The sequence below is a fragment of the Amblyomma americanum genome, unplaced genomic scaffold (genome assembly GCF_052857255.1).
Source record: "Amblyomma americanum isolate KBUSLIRL-KWMA unplaced genomic scaffold, ASM5285725v1 scaffold_26, whole genome shotgun sequence".
NCBI classification, from domain to species: domain Eukaryota; kingdom Metazoa; phylum Arthropoda; class Arachnida; order Ixodida; family Ixodidae; genus Amblyomma; species Amblyomma americanum.
This window is the reverse complement of record NW_027526498.1, coordinates 701,402-722,163: the sequence shown is the minus strand read 5'-3', so window position 1 is coordinate 722,163 and position 20,762 is coordinate 701,402. Positions and strand designations below refer to the sequence as shown.

Here is a 20,762-nt window from a genome sequence, read left to right as displayed (position 1 = left end):
TACGTACCGTAACCGCATGCACGCTTACGTATACGCTAAATACACCTATTTTGCCGGTCGTAACGCCATTTCTAACATACTCACTGTTAAAGCGAAAAGATAAGCCTAGTGGCGTCATCTGGCGGGTACGAGGGGAACCATTGTTGTCAACAAATCGACGCCCCTCCTATGCCTAGGAGAAGAATCGTCTCCCGAAATAAAAAAAAATAAAAAAAATTTATCATTCACACGTTTTCTTAAGGATGAGATGAGACGAAGCGAAAGACCGCTGGCTCTTTTATGGCCAGTGAACGCGCTGAAAAGGGTAGCAAGAGCAACATATTCAGTCAGAGGCGAGGCGTCCTGCATCGAAGGGCGCCGCAATGTTACTCGCCGAGGGAGTCCAACTTTGTACACGCCTTCCTATTGCCCGGTGAATATCGGCAGAATTTTTTGCGGCCCCAGAATTCGGTCCTTGACCAATCGGGCTTTCCGCTGGGCATTCCGGCGGAATCTCTGCCGCGGCAGCGGATTCCGCTCACTCTCGCCGCCGAATGTACAAGTGTGAATGCGCCTTCAGGCGCAGGTCATTCGCCCGAGCTTCTCAGCAATATACTTTGTTCTGCGCAGTCAGGCCGAAGAGTTCTTCCACGCAACTGATGCGAGCTTAACACACGAATGGCAACCCCCTGGGGGCATCCCCCCCACCTCTGCTGTAGTGTTGAAATCTGAAACCTCTGCTCATAATTAAAGTTTTTTTTTATCTATGCATAGACTGGCAGCGAAACAAACAGGGACAAAAAATAACACACGCGTCAAAACAGAATGCGTCAAAACAGCGCACACAAAACAGCAAAGGGAAAAAAACAGCACAGCGACAAAACGGCACAGGGAAAAAAACAGCACGGCAACAAAAAGCAAAGGAAAACAGCGCGCCGGAAAAAATGGCACACCGACAAAACAGCACGACGACAAAACAGTAAATCGCATTACAGTGCAGCGCTGCATTATGGGTGAACTATCTAGACATGATCGCAAAACTGTAAATCACAACACATGCGGTAGCGACCTTTGGTGTTTGTGAGTGCTCGTTTCGCTGTTCGTTTCTTTCTGTATATATATTTACGCCTCGTTAACATGAAACTCGCTTCCCGGACAATTGACCGGGTGAAAATGTACGGAGACCATTGGGGCCCATGTATTTTTGTGCCGTTAATGTGGACAACGATGAGAACAAAATTCCGAGTGACTTTGCCAGATTTTCCGCCCTTGGTATTTTGAGTGTCAGTACACCAGAGAAAGACAGTAAGAAAGTGCGAATGCCCCAGTAAAGGACTTTTTGCATGTGTACGGTTTCATGAATTACAGCAGCAATGTGCCTTATTCATTTGCCACATTGCATGAACGATTGCTAAAAATTTCTTCTATGTGCTACGTTTAAAACCACATTCAGCAGCTGCCAGCCGAGTGAGTACAGGGTTCTTGCGATGTGAACAGTCTTAGCAAAGAGAGAGAGTCTTAGCGCCTTCACGCGTGTCATGGACCACTAGGCGCTCCAAAGGTGCTAAAATTTGCGCATCAATACCTTCAATATAATGGCGACAAGAATAATATACCTTGAACTTCCAAGAGTGCTAGATTTAACCTTAACGGCCCGCCGCTGCGCAGAGAAGCAGTCGTAAAGCTTTTTTTCATGTTTAGTTTTGAATTTCTTCATGAATCATTATTACGGACAACACAATATATGGACGCCTTTGCTCAGGAACCAAATTATTCTTATTAACGAGGCATGACTGTACACATATAACTTTAGTTTCATGCCATTGAGTTCGGATCTCGAACCGAACGTGCCTTTATTGAAATGATCTATTCGCTGTTTTGGTCGGTTGCAGATAGCCGAAGGTGTTTGATTATTGAAGCATACGGTAGTCTAATACGCGAAATGAACACAAAGTCGAAAAACTAACATAAGTTAGACTCGAGATAGATAGATTAAAGTTGGAATCTATACAGCTTGCTTGCGCGCTGTTTCAATCGCCCATGCGATCAGTTCATATGTGCGCTGCGTTAATTTCTTTGCAACCACGGGGCCCCTATGGCAGCGCAGGTAGATTGCACTGAAGAATGCGGGTACGTATTTTACTGGACTTGGGGAATGCAGCTGCTGTCGCCGCATGGTTTCATGACGCCGGCCGCGTATCGCTTAAGTAGACTACTTTAAGAGGCAACGCACACGGGTTTGCGCAAGCACAGCAATTACTATTTCAAATATGCATTTTTAATCAAACCAAAATGAAGAGTCACATAATTCGTTATTTCATAAAAACTATTGGAGTGAATCGTTTTGATAACTTAGCTGTCTCATAACTCCACCTTTAATAAAATGTGACGAGGTTTCCTGTTCATTTTTTTGCTTATGCGGCATTCTAATTCGGTGTAAGCAGCTTTCCGCTAATTGCTTTCTATTTTAGTAACGCGCCAGTCGCGCTGAAGTGCCACTCGCGACTCCCACCTCTCAAGAAAGCTTGCAAACAAGTTTAACTGCACGCGGTACTAAGGGTATAAAACAAAACAAAATGAACAGAAGCACTTGCACCATAAGCGCAAATTCACATGTTTATTACTTTTTGATGACACATTTTCGTACATATGGCCGAATATAATGATTACAAGCAAAGTTATGCATACAATCTAACAGGTTGATCTTGTATATTTCCTCTCATTTCGGACCGGCTTTTAGTAAGTCTAACTGCTGGATCGCTCTTAAAGTTTCCTTCACCTGCAGTTGGAATCAAAAGTGATTTTCCCTCAACTCTGTCAAACCTTGTAATTGCTGTTTTTTCTTAATCAGTGGTTTGCATCTTAATTTGCAGCGGTTACAATGCGACGCTAGATTTCCGGATTGAATTAACGGTTAATTTCTGTTTTGCATCCTTGGTGGCCTTGTGTCAGACACATTAGCTCGCGAACAAACACTGTCACAGAGCAAAGCACACACAAACAGTGTCGCCAGGAGAGCCTATACACGAGCAGTTATAGTAGAGTGGAGGTGAAGCAATTTTTCAACTTTTCCACGCCATAAAATATCATGCATGCCCGTGTAATTTGCGGACCGTTGCCACGCCATAAAATATAATGCATGCCCGTGTAATTTGCGACCATTGCTAAAAAGAAGGGATTATAACCTCTTGCGGACTATATATGTCACTTTCTTAACGCTCTTGTACTTGCACTGCATGCGCAGACACGTGCGCAGCGATTTTACGGCATCCAACTTTCGGCTGATGTTTTCAACGCGCAATTACGTAAACAGTTTTTTTTTACTTTCCGCATATTTAAAACAGTGGTGTGTATCAATAAAATACATTATTTCATTGTTACTAGTCGATGCTTGATATTTTTAATTGGTATGTTTTCCAGTTATATCTTGCTTCTCCATGATAAGTTAAAATATATATATTGAATAAATAAATAAATAAATAAAAATAAAGTTAGGGAAGTGTGTTAACAACCAGGATTAGGCTGGCAAGAATTTTTCTAGCAGGAGGAAACAACGTTTTTTTCTGATAAGGCATTCCAAGATGAGACATTAAAGATGAGATATATGATAGTTCTTTATAGATCATAGTGGGTTACATGTGGACGATACTCGTGTGCTCGCACATAGGTAGACATATGTTCATTTTTTTCACTATTGTGCTTTCCAAATCTGTGGGTCGACAGAGGCGCAAATAGAGGCCAAGGCAAGTTCCGAACTCAATTTGAAGACCAGAAAAAAAAGAGGATGATGATGCTATTTTAGCATACAATTAAAAAAAAAGCAGTTCTTAACGGGCCTTTCTACTTAACTTATCAATCACAACTGTAAGCGAAATAAGTTTTTTAATGTTTGGCATCATCAAACAAGCCAGGTTTCAAAATTCTGTAAAGCTTGTAAATATCTTTCTTATTATTTTCTTGTTTAGGTGTCAAGAAAACTTTTAACACGAACTACTTTTTCGTCGTGCAGGAATTTTGTGTAGTCGTACTGAACATGTACAGATCTTCACAACAGACTGAAGTTGTGATACTGCGGCGCTCCTGTTTTAAGAGAGCCGCAAAAACGCGTTCAACCGAGCGGCGATGCAGTCACGTCTCCCGATTCCTGAACTCCGCAGGCCATTCTCAGCAGCTTTTGAACGGGGTATTCACACGGCGCTGTAATCACTCTCTGCTCGCGGTGCCGCAGCATCCGGTTTTTCTGTCTTCCGTGCGGTGCGACGCTTGCTTCGGTGCTCTCCGGATTACGCGTGGTGACCGGGACCGGACGGCCGGACGACAGCGAGAGCGCCGTGACTACGACAAATAGATGAGTTCTTTCGCTTTATATTTTGAGAGTTTAGATTTAGGCTAGTTACGTGAAGTGCTCGCGAAAGAGCAGCTCCGTGACCTAACGGCCGGGTCTTTTCCTGTCGGCAGCTAAAAATCTGTGGCGCTCATTTGTGAGGTTAACTAGTTTAGACATGTAGTTATTCGATTTTTTTAGGTGATCGGTTTTTACGGCAGGCAAAATTTTGTTTGAGAACGTGCTTTCGGCTGTCTCTTGTTTACCTTGTAGATTTTCCAGCCATTTGCGGTAGCAATATTCGAGTGCTGCTAAAATGGTAGACACTGAAGGTTAATTGCAAGGAGTGTGAGGCGTCGGTGAATTTGATGCAAACGAGGTTCGAATCTGCACAGGAGGCCAAAGGCGCGAATTTAATGTGCAAATGCTGCGTATTAAGTGCACGCCCGGACAGGGCTGGCGAAGCGAACACCAACCTAGCGTTAAGAATGGATGTTCTAGAAAGAGAGCTACAAGTATAGAGGGAGAGAAACGCAAGCTTCAAGAACAGCTTAGTCAATTGTTGCAGACTAAAATGTCTGACACGACCAAACGAAGCCATATTGGTGCACATTTCAGCGCCAGCCACGTGGATTGGGCCTGCGCTGGCATGGACTGCGATAAGGAAGTAGGTCAGGCAGATTCAGACAGGAACAGCTACGCACATGTGGCAGCTAAGAAGTGTGTAGGCGATGGAGAGAAGCGGAACAAGCTAACCCAAGCAATGAGGTCACAGTCACTGATGAGAGGCAGCATAATCTGGAAGTTAGAAGGGAGGAAGAGAATAGCCTAGTGCTTATCGATGGTGACTCAAATGTGAGGAGGTGCAAAATAACAGTAATGGAGCGCGTAAAGAGTGATTAGCGGGTAGCAGTCGGGGTATTCCCATGCAGGACAATTGACGCTGTGGAAAATAGGAGACGGCCCCGAAGGGACGGAACGGGAAGACACCAAACGTGGGGCAACGCGACACCCGCCCTCGCGCCGGGTCTGACCAAGGTCACAAGTGGCTCTCTATCTCTCTTTCTCCCGACTGCCCGAGGCCAACCGCTCGAGATGCCTTCTTTACTCCCCTTCCCACTGTTCCCTTTTGTATCCATGTGTTTTGTGTCAAACTTCGACCCGTGTAAATAAAGTCAGTGTGAAAGTGAAAGCCACCGAGAGAGCGTCGTTTTGTGAGGCTCCCGCGCGCGCGGCCCCGCCGCCCGAACGAGTCTTACGCGCAGTTTGGCTTTAATTAGTGCGGCTCAGTCGTTACTTGCCGGGGTGTCAACGGTCACAGTTTCTAACGTTCAGAAGAAATAACATTTTTGGTGCCGAAACCCGGGAAACTTAGTTAACAGTGATCGAGAACGCCATGGAACGACTCCAGAAGAAGCAAGCCGCACTACGACAAGCGATCGACAGGATCATCACAGCAGCCACCACGCTCCTACAAGAGCCTGCAGTCCAGAGCGGTGAGCTGGAAGAACAATTTGACCTCCTTGTCGAGCAATCAGAAGAACTTAAAGCAGTTAATGAGAGCATCGAGAAGAGGGTAGACCTGCAGGAACTCAACGCCGAATTGGCAGCCGTATCTGTCTTCAGTGAGAAAATCAGCGTCACGAAAACACGCATCAAAAGAGCCTTACGTAACCAAACCTCGAGCGAAGATAGATCGACAACTCCGTCAGTAACGGGGGCTCTTCCCGAGCCTAATTCGCAGTCTTCAGTGAACACCGGCATCGCCACGAGCCAGCTACCGTCAGCAACTACTAAACTTCCGAAGCTGGAAATCGCTAAGTTCAGCGGAGACTTGCGATCATGGCAGAGATTTTGGAATCAGTTCGAATCAACAATTCACAAGAATGAAGTTCTTTCAGCAATCGCTAAATTCCAGTACTTGACGAGTTACCTCACAGGAAAGGCGGCCGCGGCTATCGAAGGGCTATCCCTAAGCCATGAAAACTACGCAGTAGCGATCAAGACCCTGACGGAAAGATTCGGGAAAGAAGACGTCATAATCGAAGAACACATGTCACGGTTGCTCGGTGTTCGCCCGGTACACAACCTCCACGACACGGAAAGGCTTAGGACCCTTTATGATGAAATCCAGTCGGGAGTCCGAAGCCTCGAGGCACTGGGAGTGACATCGAGTACGTACGGCGTGCTGTTGCTGACTGTCTTAAGGAAAAGCATTCCTGATCAGCTGTGCCTTGAATACTGCCGGAAGAAAGCTACCGCTAAAGCCAGTCCCCAAGACGAACTCCAAGATTTCCTAGATTTCTTAAGAATGGAAGTGGAGAGCAGAGAACGAGCACAGTACAGCAGCCGCCAGTCGCAGAGCACTGTTCTCAAACCGACGGATTCAAGTCTAAAGGGAAAGACACCTTCCGCAGCAGTCTTCGCTGTAAAAGGCAGAGAGTCGCAGTGCTCATTTTGTGGTGCAGAAGATCACCTTCCGCAGGACTGTGTGGTCAGCGTTCCGCTAGAAATGAAGAAGCAAATCATGGCCAAAGAGAGAAGGTGCTTCAAATGCGCGAAAAGGAACCATCGGGCAACCGAATGCCGATCAGCCATGTGGCTTAAGTGCGCGAAATGTTCCGCCCGGCACGCTACAGGCGTCTGCGAGTTAAACAGGCCGACACCATCTCATGCAAGAAACGTCCCTGCACCTCTTGAGACTACCGTGCAGTCATCGTTACAGATGGCACAGACTAACTCCACTCCGAGCGTGCTCCTGCAGACAGCACAAGCCTGGGCAGAAGCGAAACAGAATCGCGCCTTGGTTAGAATACTGCTCGACGGTGGCAGCCAACGAACTTTCGTAAAAGAAGAAGTTTCCCGGCGTCTTAAGCTTCGAGTGGTGGGCGAAGAACGTCTCGCCATTCACACCTTTGGGACCACGAAGCCAAGCATCAAAACGTGCAATAGAGTCGAGTTATGGCTACGAAGCCGGCATAACGACAACATAATTCGAGTCGAGGCCCTCGAAGTTCCTGAGATTTCCGGGGACTCTCTACAACCACCGGACGCCTCCGCTATCAGCCTGGCTGCAGACCAAGGGCTCCAGCTCGCTGATCTGGCTCCTGGCGACCATCGACAGAACACCGGCGTCTGTATCTTGATTGGCGCTGACCGATACTGGGACGTCACCACCGGAAAAGTCAAGCGTGTCAGCGACAAGCTCGTTGCCGTGGAAACCATCTTTGGGTGGACATTACAAGGTATAGTTTCTAAAACAACGGCGACGACGTGTTTGACGACAACCACCGGAGTCATGCGCATCTTGGTGACCACCCAACAGGACAACGACGTCCTATCCAGACAGCTGAAATCATTTTGGGAGCTGGAACACCTTGGGATAGTCGACAGGGAAGCCACAAACAAGGAAGACGAAGTTCTTAAAAACTTCCAAGAAACCGTCACTTACAGAGATGGTCGTTATCAGGTGGTCCTGCCCTGGAAGCACAATGCGTCAGATTTAGCTGACAATAAAGGGGTAGCTGCGCAGAGGCTTCGGTCATTAACGGCCAAGCTGCTGAGAAGTGACGACATCATGCAAGCTTACGACCAAGCGCTGCGAGAATACCTGGTTTCCGGACACGCCGAGGAGGTCAACAGAAATGGTGAGTCCCCAAAGGGACCTATTTATTACCTCCCGCATCGAGGCGTTGTCAGACCGACAAGTGAGACAACCAGGCTGAGAATTGTTTTCGACGCGTCCTCGAGCGCACAAGGTCAGCTCTCACTCAATGATGTTCTGTTTGCGGGACCAAATTTGAATCCAAATCTCTCAGACATCCTAATCAGGTTCCGAACCCACAGCATCGCTATCATGGCAGACATAGAAAAGGCATTCCTCCAGGTGCAGCTCGCCGAAAGTGACCGCGACGCCCTGCGTTTTCTGTGGTATGAACGAGCGCCCAAGCAGTCGGAACCTCTGCCCCCTGTCAAAGAGTACCGTATGACGAGAGTGCCGTTCGGAGCAACATCGAGTCCCTTTTTGCTTGCGGCAACTCTCAAACACCATATAGGGTCCATGCGGGATACTTATCCGAGCACGGCGAATGTACTCAAAAATGACCTGTATGTGGACGATCTAGTGACGGGCGCTGACACCATAGAGGAGGCGGAGCGGATCTGTGAAGAATCGCAGTGCATTATGAACAAGGCCGGCATGCATCTGCGCAAGTGGCGATCGAATGCGGCAGAGCTTGCAACGATGATATTCGAAAGTGATAACGCACGAGGCAGCTTGCCGGAGCTCACGACGACAAAGATCCTCGGTGTCGAATGGAGGCCTCACGCTGACGACTTCGTGTTTGAGATGAACACCCTAATAGATTTCTTGAGAACGCGGCAGGATACGAAGAGATCTTTGCTACAAGCGTCAGCGCGTATTTTCGACCCTTTCGGTTTCCTCGCCCCGATCTCGACTACAGCGAAGATTTTGTTTCAAACCCTTTGGGAGCGCGGTACAGACTGGGATGAGAAGCTGCCAACAGACGTATTAGAGAAATGGAACAGTTTGTGCCAGCAGCTTACTGAGCTTCGCTGCATTTCAGTACCTCGCAAAATCGCCTTGAAGGGAGAACATGCCGAGCCGGAGCTACATGTTTTCTGTGATGCCAGCCCCAAAGCTTACGGTGCCGTAGCTTACGTGAAGACAAAAAATGAAGACGGGAGCTTCACTGTATCCCTTTTGATGGCAAAGTCAAGGGTGGCTCCGTTAAAGCGCTTGTCATTGCCGCGGTTGGAGCTAATGGGGGCTCTAATTGGAGCTCGGTTGGCCAAAACGCTTATTCAGCAGATGAATGTGACAGCGCTTTCAGTCCATTGCTGGAGTGATTCGACTGTTGCACTGAGCTGGATAAAGAGCTCTGCTCTGAGGTGGAAACCTTTCATTGCCAACCGAGTGCAAGAGATTCAATCTCTGACGGATCCTTTAGTCTGGAGGCATTGCCCTGGAAAGGAAAACCCCGCGGACTTGTTGACAAGGGGCATAATGCCATCCAGCTTGATTGACAGTAAAACCTGGTGGACCGGACCTGATTGGCTGAAGACTTCAACAGTGTACCCCACTGTTCTGCCACAGATCGATAACAAGATTTGCGCAGAGGAGGAAAGAGTCGTGCAAGTGCTCAATACAGTGAGCTGCAGTGCATCGGAGCCTTTGCTAGATATTGAAAACAGCATCTCCTTGACCAGAGTCCTTCGCGTAACAGCCTGGATTCAGCGCTTTCTGCATAACTCTCGGAATCCCTCACTGAAACGAGAAGGAGAGTTAACAGCACCAGAACTGGCGGAGGCCGAGAACTACTGGCTTCGACTGTCACAAATGACAAGCTTCTCGAAGGAAATAGGCGCACTTCAGTCGTCAACTCCACTCGACAAGAGATCGCCCATCCTAGCTCTCAACCCCTACCTCGATGCTGATGGCTTACTCAGGGTAGGTGGTAGACTCCAATATAGCGCCGAAGAGGAAGAAACAAATCATCCAGTAGTAATCTCTTGCGCACACCGGTTCGCATTATTGCTCATCGCTCGCGAGCACATGCGCTTGCTGCATGCTGGAGTGCGAGACACCCTATGCCACCTCCGTGAGCGCTACTGGGTGCTGAGAGGAAGACAAGCAATAAAGTCGGTGATTAGGCGCTGCGTTCCATGCCAGAGACAAAGTTGCCGTCCCGCAGCTGAACCCGTAGCCCCTCTTCCACCTGAACGCGTCACCAAGGCTGACCCCTTCCAGATCGCAGGTGTCGACTTTGCGGGGCCGCTATTCTGCAGTGAAAATGGAGTGACTCGCAAGGCGTACATCGCTCTCTTTACATGCGCGACAACCAGAGCAGTCCATCTCGAGCTCGTGAGAGACCTCACATCCAACTCTTTCCTGAAGGCTCTCAGACGGTTTGTTTCTAGACGCGGGATGTGCAAAATAATCTATTCCGATAACGCTCTGACCTTTAAAACAGCGTCAAAAGACATTGCAGCGATGTTTCAAGCATCGAGGGGAACAGAGGTCCAGGCATATCTCAGCGAACACCGAATGTCCTGGAGATTCATTGTGGAAAGAGCGGCCTGGTGGGGCGGCTTCTGGGAAAGAATGGTTCGGACCGTGAAAACGTGCCTTCGCAAAACACTCGGCAGAAGCAGCCTGGATTTCGACAGCCTCCACACAGTTCTCACAGAGGTCGAGGCGGTCGTAAATTCCCGTCCCCTCACATATGTCCACTCGGATGCGGGGGAGCCAGCTCCTCTAACACCCGCTCATTTCCTTGTTGGACGACGGCTAACAGCTTTGCCGTCCACGACTGCGGCCACTTCTGCGAAGTCGACGCGTGGAACGCTGCAAAGAAAATGGAAGTACCGCGTCGCACTTGTGGATTTGTTTTGGAAACGGTGGAGGCGGGAGTATCTCTTAGAACTGAGGTCCGCTCATTTCACCCGGCCTACACAGCAGCGAAGCATACAGGAAGGCGCTATTGTGCTGCTCGGCGACGAACGGACGCCCCCCAGATGTGGCCGATGGCGAGAGTCAAGGAGACCTTCCCAGGAAGGGACGGTAATGTGCGCGCTTGCAAGATTGTGCTCCCAAACAGAGGGGAGATGCGTCGGCCAGTGCAAGCCCTTTTCCCTCTCGAACTTCAAGGTTGGGACGTGTCACGCAGTGCACAATGAGCCGAAATAGCTCATTGCGGGGGAGGTTGTGGAAAATAGGAGACGGCCCCGAAGGGACGGAACGGGAAGACACCAAACGTGGGGCAACGCGACAGCCGCCCTCGCGCCGGGTCTGACCAAGGTCACAAGTGGCTCTCTATCTCTCTTTCTCCCGACTGCCCGAGGCCAACCGCTCGAGATGCCTTCTTTTCTCCCCTTCCCACTGTTCCCTTTTGTATCCATGTGTTTTGTGTCAAACTTCGACCCGTGTAAATAAAGTCAGTGTGAAAGTGAAAGCCACCGAGAGAGCGTCGTTTTGTGAGGCTCCCGCGCGCGCGGCCCCGCCGCCCGAACGAGTCTTACGCGCAGTTTGGCTTTAATTAGTGCGGCTCAGTCGTTACTTGCCGGGGTGTCAACGGTCACAGTTTCTAACGTTCAGAAGAAATAACAGACGCACTGAGTACTGAGAGAGACAAAAACCGCACTTTCTGAGAATGTTGCAGAGCGCAATTTGGGAGTGGTGTCAGCGGGGCTAAATGTTTTCCTGAATGGTGAACCCGCCAAAGTAGTGGAAAGATTAACGGAGGGAGCTGACTATTAAAGGGCGATAGCACAACAAGTCCAAATCGTGGTGTGCACAGGGGTGGAGGTGCAAGGACGGAACGGAGAAGTTGCCGAGGACGTTGTGGCTGTTAATATAGAGATAAGGAAGTCAAGCCAGGAGAAAGGCTTTGAAGTGGCCGACATAAACAGGGAAGTGCATAGAGCGGGCTTTGCGAAAGGCTTTACACGAGATGGCATACATTTCAATGGAAGGCTAGGAGCCGAAATCGACTGGCGCCTGGCAGGCCGGGTAGTAGCTTTGTAGGGGGTCCACTGCTGCTCAGGGCGTACGGGTAGGTAGAAGCAAAGTATAAAGTGTAACAATGGCGGCTGACTACAACAAAATGGCCACTTGGAGGTCTAGGAAGAAAACAACCAAAAAGAAATTTAACACTGCAGGATCAGGTACACAAACATGCAAGGTGGTAGAAAGAGAGTGAGGTGGTTAGAAATAGAACACCACTCAAAGGACGGAGAAGTAGGTGTAAACGCGCTATGCGAGACACATCCAAGGGATCTAGAAGATCCACTGTTTATTGATGGCTACGTCTGAGAAGGGAGCAACAGAACAACAACGGAGAGGAAGCGAGGAGGGGTAGGTATGCTGATATATCAAGGAACAAACTGGCAAAGAATAATGTCAACTTGCCAAGAACATATCTAGGTATCGGATACAATTGCTGGTAAATTGACATAGCTAGGAGCAGTTTATTTAGGGACAGGGGACAAATGCTGGGTAGAAAACAAGGATCTAGTTAAGTGTCTCAATGACGATATAAGCAGTTTGAGAAAGGTGCCGATATTAGTGTGATGGGTGACATGAATTGCCACATCGAGAATCTGGATAGATACACAGATTGTAACGCGAAGTTGATGATAAAGTTCTGTGAGTGACACAACCAATAGTTATTGTAAATAGAGAAACTTAGTGGGAGGGACAGATCACGTGGGAATTTCGTAATAGGCAAACGACCATTGACTACTGCTTAATGTCTCCACGGGATGTATAGCAAGCTTGAAACAATGGAAATAGACGAAGAGAGGAAGTACAGCCTCGCAAGTGATCATAAAGGTAACAGCCTACAGCTGGGAACCCTGCTAAAAAGAGAAATGCAGGGAAGTCAGAAAGAGTAGGCAAAATTGAATGACGAACAAATTGCGCTAATAGCGGCCAGCATAGCGGAAGCAATAGAGAAATGTCCCACACAAAAGTTGGATGGTAATCAGTTGGAACTACTCATTCGTACAAAAATAAAGAAAGTAAAAGCAGTAAACCGCTGAAGAGGAAAGAGGAAGCCACTAAGTTGGTGGAATAAGGAAATTTGTGAGGCCATCAAGCAACGACGGTTGGCATCACGGGTTCACAGATCAAAAGAGGACGAAGTTATATGAAGAAGAAATAGGCTATGTGCCATGTCTTAAGAGGACAAAGAAGAAAATGAAGAAGAAGAAGGAAACAGGCCAAAAATGGGAATCTTATGGACAAAACAAACAGCAAGTGCATGTCCTCGTCCAGGCTAAAATAAACCAGTCTTCTGATCGCTGCCTGGCTAAAGTTTGCGATGCAGCTAAACGGGGCCAAGAAAATCTGGAACCATATAAGCTGGCTGGGTAAAACGAATCTAAGAAAACAGGAGCAGATTCAAGACGCCGAGGGAAAACGTTTACAGGGAGCTGACGCTGTGAACAATATGTATCAGTTATAGCTGAATCATTTACAAAAGACGATGGTTAATCGCCTCAAATGAGAGAGCAACACAAGACAGCACAATAGAAAACAGCTCAGATCTAACCAATATCAACTGGCAAAAGGCGGAAACAAATATTCCAATAAGAATGTCCTCAAGGATAGGCAAAGTTGCAATCAAGCTAATTAATGAGCTTGGCCCAAGAGGCAAGCAAACGCTGATAAAAGCATATGAGGCAGCCTTAACAAATAAGCAAATTCTGTACAGCTGGGAACAGAGTAAAGTGAATTTGATTTTATATTATAAAGGCGAAAAGACGAACATAAAATCCTTCCCACCGATTACGATAACAGTTTATACAGGCTGGCAATGCAGGCGGTGAAATTAAAAATGCAGTCATGGGTAGAAATTAATAGAAAACTCGGATAACTTCAGAACGGGTTCAGAAGGGGCAGTCGCTTAGATGATTGCCTGTTCGTGCTTACCCAGTGCACAGAAATAGCTAAAACGGAAAACATACCTATGTTTTTAGCCTTCTTGGACATAAGCGGTGCATACTGCACCGTGAACAAGGAACTCCTGTGGAACATATTAAAAGATGAAGGTAACAGTCATGAGGTAATTGACTTTTTACAGGAAAGATATCAGGGCAAGAAAGTTGAAATCACATGGGGAGGAATTAAGAGTATGACAAATGTCGAGGACACAAAGGATTAAGGCAAGGTTGTTTTCTATCACAGCTGTTCTTCATGCTTTATATGATAAGTATAGGAAGAAGGCTACAAGGAAGGAATCCAGGTTATAATATGTCGTAGAGATTAGGCGGAAGGGTTGCTGAGCAACGACTACAAGTTTTAATGTATGCGGACGAGTTTGTATTGTTAGCAGAGAGCCAGGAAGATTTGCAAACTCAGGATAATTACTGTGGAGACGAAGGAGAATAATAATAATAATAATAATTGGTTTTGGGGGAAAGGAAATGGCGCAGTATCTGTCTCATATATCGTTGGACACCTGAACCACGCCGTAAGGAAAGTGATAAAGGAGGGAGTGAAAGAAGAAAGGAAGAAGAGGTGCCGTAGTGGAAGGCTCCGGAATAATTTCGACCACCTGGGGATCTTTAACGTGCATTGACATCGCACAGCACACGGGCGCCTTAGCGTTTTTCCTCCATAAAAACGCAGCCGCCGCGGTCGGGTTCGAACCCGGGAACTCCGGATCAGTAGTCGAGCGCCCTAACCACTGAGCCACCGCGGCGGGGCGAAGGAGAAAGTCCTGGTTTCAGTTTTAGCACAGCTAAGTCAGGTGTGATGATTTTCAACGATACAACTGATCAGGAGGTTACAATACGAAGGAGAATGTCCTGGTTTCAGTTTTAGCACAACTAAGTCGGGTGTGATGATTTTCAGCGATACAACTGATCAGGAGGTTACAATACAAGGCCATGAAATACCCCGAGCGGCCGAATACAAACACCTCGGGTAATGCCAAACGAAGGGCAGATGTACGCGGAAAAGCACGAACAATGTCTCATAGAAAAAGGGCGCAGAGAGAGGCCGGGATAATGAAACATAGGGCATTGTTGGGGTACAACAGGTATATTGTACGGAGAGGTATTTGGAAAGAAATAATGATGCCGGGGCTTACTTTCGGGAATGCGGTTTTGTGCTTAAGGGCAGAGGTTCAGTCGGGATTAGAAGTAAATCAGACAGCTGTTGGAAGATTAGCACTAGGTTCCCACGGGAAAATCACCAACGAGGCAGTACAGGGGGATATGGGCTGGGCATCGTTCGAAGCATGTAAAGCTCAGAATAAAATACTATATACGAAGAACGCCTGAGGAAATTGGACGATAATAATCGGCAGCTAAAGTAGCTAAATATATACAGAAAGAGCGTTGACACACACTGGCGGATAAGAACTAGGAAGCTAACCAGTAGGTATGCCAGACACGAGGACGGAGAAAGAAAGAGCATTAAACGACAGGTTAAAAACGCGGAAGATAAAAATTGGATAGCTTCAATGGAAAAACAAGCGTAGTGTAGAACTATATCGATACAGGAAAAAGCAGGTCAAGAAGGAAGCGTTTTATGATTACTCAAGAGGGATTACCCTACTCTTTGAAGCTAGGTCGGATGTCTTAGAACGCGCAGCTACAAAAAGATATTTAACGAAGAATATGACACGTCCTGTGTGTAGTAAACCTGTAGAAACACTAGAACACCTCATGCTAAAATGTGATGGTATCCATCCCGATGTCGATGCAGGCACAGCCACTCTTCCTGAGGCCCTAGGGTTTAAAGATGACGATAGTCATGTAAATAAATCTTCGGTAGAAATTAGCAAACACCGATAGGAAGATTGCTGGCTCAAAAGCAGAGAGATGACTTAAGGTTAAAAGTGTAGGAATACGTATTTAAAGAAAATGGCGAATGTTAATGCCGTACCACATAGTTAAACAAAAAAAAAGAAAAAAAAGCTGAGCATGGTGGCAACTGTCATCACCCCGTTTCGAAGGGGACGCTCGTACACTTCATGCTTCCATCCATCCATCCATCCATCCATCCATTGCTCCGGCGGCCGCCGCCGACCGAGGAGGGGACCGTTCATTCGGCCGGTACGTTCAGTCCCTGTCTCTCCTGTAGATGTGGCCTTCGGTGGCATGCTTGGGGTGCAGCCCGCTGCAGTCTTTCGTTTAGAGCGAAAGCTTTAAGGCGGGGACACATGTCCGGCGAGCGCTACGAATCCGGTCCGACTCCCCGCTTCCGGCGGAGCCCTTCCGGCCAGCCAGGGAGCGCCGGATGCATCAAACCACGTAGATATATCCGGCGCACCGCGTCCGGCCAACACCCCCTAGATACTGAAGGCCTCTCCACTCCGTAGTGACGTCACGGAGGTGAGATCCGCGTGGTAGTCGGCTTCACTGCGCCCGAACGCGAGTAGAGAGCTACCAATGTGGTTTTTCGCGTGTCAAAAGCCTGTGAGCTTAAATTTACCGTTCCAATATTTATTAGGCTACAGAACACTGAATGAAAATGATTTCTCAATATTCTTCCTTACTGGCACGAGAAAAATGCATCCACAAGGCACCATTGCCTACAATCGATATCCCATTTTTTCTCTGATATTTACATTATGATTCTCGAGTTTTTTTTTAGTTACTTCTCTTGATAATCCCTAGGGATCGGGAGAGTGGCAGATAAGGACATTGCTGCATGATTTCGTGACTCATCGAGATTGGATGCAGGAAATAATTCTAGACTTGAAACTAATACCCCAGTTTTTTGTATGGTATTTGAATCTATTTGCAAAAACAAGTAAGAGACATTTTTTTCGAAGGAACAAAGTGTAATTTATTACCACGCTCATTTTAAAAAGAACACGGCATGCCATTATGTACAAAGAAATCATTCTTCATTCAAACAAATCCCAATTTCAGCTATTAAGAAACACACTTTGAAGTGAACAACATAATATGCAGATATGTACGCACAATTTTTCATTCAAACAGATGAGAATGTCATCAAAAAATGCAAATTATTGTCAGGAAATAAAAACCAACATATCAAAATGAACATTGCCTGAAAATGCAGCAAAATAAGGTTAAGTTTCCAGTGTCTTCAGTTTTCGCTTTTTCTCTTGCTTACTGGCTGCAAGCTTGCAATTCTGCACTTTACAAAGATTGTTTAGTAAAACATTTGCAGCCGCACTCAAAATGTACTTCATGACGTGCTGTGGTGAATGTCCATGATCAAACCTGTCAAGATCTTCATTGCTGTCATTAAGAGACGATGTTAAGGCAACAAGAAGCTTCTTTTGCTTCGCACAATCATAAAACTTCGTGGCATTTTTTTTCATCAACAAGTTGCTCCAACACTATGTCCATTGTTACAACTGCATGTACAACCACGGGCTGACGAAACCGGACGCAACCTCTCGTAGCGTTAGAAATTAACGAAAAATCATCGGTGTCGAAGCTCCTGTTCTCTAGCACAAGGTTCTCCTTGCAAGAAGTACATGCAAGCTGTTTTGCAGTTGCGTGTGCACAATAACCAGCCACATATGTAATTGCTGGAAGCATCGGCTGCTTCTTTGCAACATCTTGCTCTCTTACAGCAATATTGAACTGTTTCATAGCTTGCAGGCCGTTAACACCAGCACAGGGAGTGATCACGTCTAGCTGAGGGAGTTCGGGCAGCTCTAGCACTTTCTGGAGTCTGAGTTAGTGCTAGGATTCGTATATCTGCCGTATAGACACATGATATTGTGCTCCTGCCAACTGCCGATATTTTCCAAATCTGTCTTCTAGGCAGTCGGTTTGAAACTTTCCCAACAGTACATATGTGAAGCCAAGTTCTTCAATGCAGTACCGCGACAGTTCTACAAGTGCATGGGAAGTGTGACGGAATGCACTATGTGTTTCCCGGATGAGGTGACCTGCATCATGTTTTAGGCTTTCCCAGAAATGTAGCCAATCAAATACACTGTTCAGGAAGTCGATCTTGGGGCAACACAGAATTCTGACAGGCTCTTGAAAGCTGTCACGTAGTCTCTGTCCTTTGTGATGTGTTTTTACATTGACAATGTTCCGCCATGTCAAGATAATGCGAATAAATTCAGCTATGCCTTTGGCATGCTGAAGTTTAGCTAATTTGGAGCTGGTCAATGCTGCAATTGTTGAAGTGTTAAAAATCTTCAAGACAAGCTTCACATTCTGACGCTCTAAGTTGTATGGATTTAAGGCTTTTAAAGATAATGTGGGGGCCAACTGCAAGAGCTCATTACTTTCTTCTTCATGTGCCTTCCTCAACGTGCCAAATGATGCTGTTCGCACCTGCGTATTACTAGAAAGTTCACTAATATCAGGAAAAAACATGCAGGTGCCTAGATTATGTTGATTAAGCCAGTTATTGCGGATATATTTCTGAATGTGAACACTGTCTAAGAAAAAGAACAAAGGTCTTGAAGGATCAGATGGGTGTGCATACACAATATTACATTTGGGAGGATCAGAAAAAAATGACATTACTTTCCGGTTTATGCAATTATTGTCTGAAATGACTGAAATCACCTGAAGTCGAGCATCCTCTAGCTCTTTAATGATGCGTCTGAGAAAGCAATGTAGGTCTTTTGCATCGAGCTTTGAAACAGGTTGAATATGCACGTCTTTGTTTGATTAGAGAAGGCTCTGAACCATGAACACATACGCAGACTTTGCAGCACTACTGCTGTTTGTGGCTGCGCCTGTAACGAATACACCTTTGTATTCGAAATAAGACTGTAAATGAATCTCATCTATCATGAGTGTCAATGTCCGTTCAAGGTCTTTCAGTGCCAATGCCATTTCTTTTGCATACGACAAATATAGTTCATCTTGTTGTTCTGATGAAGGGCTAATGCTATGTGCAGCACAAACACGTCTAATGGTGTTTGGGTGGGGAAGCTTCACCTTTGATGTACTTCGCATGAACTTGTAAGCACGAGGTGATATGGTAAACATAATACTTGCGAATACAATCAATTCGGCAGGGTACTTCACATCTTTAGTCAAAACAATCTTGGCTTGCTGCCTGAGGAACTTCACTACTTCTGCCTGCCAGTCAGATTGAAACTCTGAAGTCGACAGTTCATCTAGCAGTGCCAATGTCTGCCGCAAAAGAAGCTCAACCTTTGCCTCATTCTTTACTGAACATTAAGGGTCTCCTCTAGATGATTAAGTGTATCTCCTAGTTTTCTGATGTCAGAAATAGAAACGGGGAAAACCATGGTGCCCACATTCTCAATCCGCGTCTCTCCAAAGCATACCTTCAAAGATAGGTTAGCTTTCACAACCACAGCAAAGCGCACAACCGGAGCACCTTGAGGCACAAGGTTCAAGAAAAGCACTTTGTCTTTCGTGACCACTTCGTTCCAGAACTCTCCCGCGGAAAGCATGTTCACAAGACACAGAAGGTCTATGAAATAGGAGACTGCGTTTTTCTTTTCCTGTTCTTCTTGAGTTCTGATTGACTGTAGCACTGCCTTTTGCAACGCTTGAGCCTCCAGGCGAGCCCGTTTTTCTTCTGGGGCCTCGCGGTCTGTACTTTTCTCTTGAGAAAGGTACGCGGGGCATCCGGGAAAAATGCTCGGCGTAGTCCCCGGTCTTAGACGCGTGAGCTTGAGGGGAACTTCAACGACTTTACCCGTCTCCGTGTCAGTGTAGCTTGTAGAAGTGATGAAGTCGCTCGGATGGAGGTGCTTTTCGCAGCGCTGAAATCGGACGGCATGTTGCAAGTAAATCTACCAGAGAAATACTCGGTAGGTTTTGCAATTATGCGATCGCCAAAGCAACTACGGAACTATGAGAGCGAAGTGAACTGAAATAAAAATAAGACTTCCTTACCACGGTGTATTTCGTTTGCTCAAAATCCTTACGCGGCACGGCGCGCGTCCACGCAGTTCTTTCCGCGGCGTTGGCCTGGAACCTGTAAACGTAAACTGAAGGTCGCCAGCATAATTAGAATTGCAGTTCAGGGCACAACAACATCCAGGCATACTGCTTCGGTTGTCAAAACAAGCCATGAGAGTCACCGAGTAGCGTGCGACCGATGCGACCAACTTCAAAAACACATGGCTTGAGCACAATGTAGCCAGAGCACGATACGCGTTATCGGCTACGGATCTGTCGAGTTTTGAAGCCTGAAATGTCCACGTCTGTTGGGCAGTAAATATTATCATGTGGTAGTATTCAAGCCAGCCAGCAATAAAAATATGTTGTTTGGAAAATCTGTAGCGAGAAGAGTACGTTTATTTAACTGGATGGCTTAAAAAGCTACTGAGGTCGCGCCCTAGAGTGCGATTGGCCCCACAATCGTCGACAGCAGCGAGCCGAGACAAGCCATGTCGGTTTCTCGTCGGCTGCGCCCGGGCTAGAGTGCTCTACCCGGGCAGCCGTGATCCGCCGCCGATCTCACCGTGATGACGCCGGCCAGTTGAAAGGAGGAAATGGAGAGGCCTTTCTCCAGCGAAGGTGCGGCGTGTGGCTCCGGCGGGCAGCCAATGCGAGCGCGTAGAGCGCCAACGTCATCATGATGACGTATAAGTGATCCTTTCGAGGCCGGCCGGCCTGCCAGCTTGGATGCCGGCCTCCGGCGCCTGCGAAATGCGCTAGTATTGTTTGCTCACGTTCATAACACGCCCTAAGATAGAGGAATGTCAAAAACAATCGTTGGTCAATACCTAGGGTGGTGGAGGTGATAACAACGATACAAGCAGATTTCTCCGTATAGCCGCTTTGCTGTGGCTGCTCGCCTGACGCTCTGCTAGCTCCTCTGCTTTAGGCTGCGCGGAAATAGAGCATATCTGTTATATTATAATACCGGGTTCACAATAAAGCGGGGACAATAGTAATTAATACCTTTATAATTATGCGCTGGCCATTTCCGAAACGCCCTCAGCAGCGGCATCGATGTGAAACTGGCTAGCCTTAGAGACGACCAGGGCAGCCAGGC

At 47.0% G+C, this 20,762-nt stretch overlaps 1 pseudogene; it reads right to left on the bottom strand.

The window, feature by feature from the left end:
- Nucleotides 1-16,875: 16,875 nt before the first annotated feature.
- LOC144112007 (uncharacterized) lies at nt 16,876-19,806 on the bottom strand (annotated as a pseudogene).
- Between the last annotated feature and the right edge of the window lie 956 nt (nt 19,807-20,762).